At 37.3% G+C, this 1066-nt stretch overlaps 1 long non-coding RNA gene and 1 pseudogene across 1 annotated transcript in view; both read right to left on the reverse strand.

The window, feature by feature from the left end:
- The window catches only part of LOC105532165, a 49562-nt gene that overhangs the window by 18670 nt on the left and 29826 nt on the right, over window positions 1-1066 (reverse strand). The gene's annotated exons all lie outside the window — the stretch shown is intronic.
- On the reverse strand, window positions 234-1066 carry LOC105532164 (annotated as a pseudogene).

Genomic DNA, 1066 nt, shown 5'->3' on the forward strand with positions numbered 1-1066 from the left:
AAGAAAAAAAAAAAGAAAGAAAGTATGAGAAGCCCACTGGCTATGCTAAACCAAAAGAATGAAACACAGCCAAACTAATTTTACACCGTGGGTCTATACAAATAAATAAACAAAATTCATCCTATTTTTCTATATTTTTTCTTACATTTCCCCTTATACAAATATGAGAATGTTTCACTTTATTCACTTCAACAGGACAAAGTCCTTAGAGAAAGATTGAACAGAGCTGATAATCAAACTCCCAAATTTTATGCTTATTTCTTGTTCTAGTGCTATCAATTTTCTGACATATTTAACGTAGGCAGGAAAACGTTCTCAGTAAATTGAGCATTTGAGTCTACAAATGTCTTGAAGCACTCTGGCAAGTTACACATATCCCATGTCGCTTTTGGTTTCCCATCTCTTCTTTGCTTCTAACCTCCATGCAAGTTTCTTCTTTTTTCGGGCAGCCTGTGAATTTTCAACTTCCTTTTTGGCTTTTACAAAGTTGTGGCAGGCAACTGCTTTGGCAATTTTTACACCAAGCTCTCAAGGAGCTAGCTGGTTTCTGAGTTCCTCAGTCTTCTCAATATTCCACTCCTCCAAAGACTGGTCTATCCTTTCTTCAGGGCCTGATTTCTCAACTTTTTTCCCTTTAACATGGGGGTCAAATCTATCACTGACTCCAAAATATTGAGTAAGCTCCTTCCACTGGGTTTCATTTGAGGACTGTTCACTGTGAGATTCTTTTTCACTCCTCAGTTTATCTTTTCTGGAGCGTTTTCTTTTTTTCCCTCTGAAACTTGAGGTTGCGTTTTTCTGCTCAGAATGTTTTTTATGTAATTCTTGAAATTTATTCTACATGTCTAGGGGAATTCCAAAAGGACTCTCTTCATAGGCATTACATTCGACTCTGTTTCAGTTTTGGGTTCATCTATCGAGAATCTATGATTTCTGTTTTTCTGATACTCCCATCCTCTTTTTCTTCTTGTAAGTTAAGTCCAGAGTCCTCCAATGTACCTTCATCTTCAGAGTTTCACTCAACATCACTTTCATTTAGGCCAGGAGGTAGCAGCCCATTCCACAT

Source organism: Mandrillus leucophaeus, unplaced genomic scaffold (genome assembly GCF_000951045.1).
Source record: "Mandrillus leucophaeus isolate KB7577 unplaced genomic scaffold, Mleu.le_1.0 Scaffold938, whole genome shotgun sequence".
Classification (NCBI taxonomy): Eukaryota; Metazoa; Chordata; class Mammalia; order Primates; family Cercopithecidae; genus Mandrillus; species Mandrillus leucophaeus.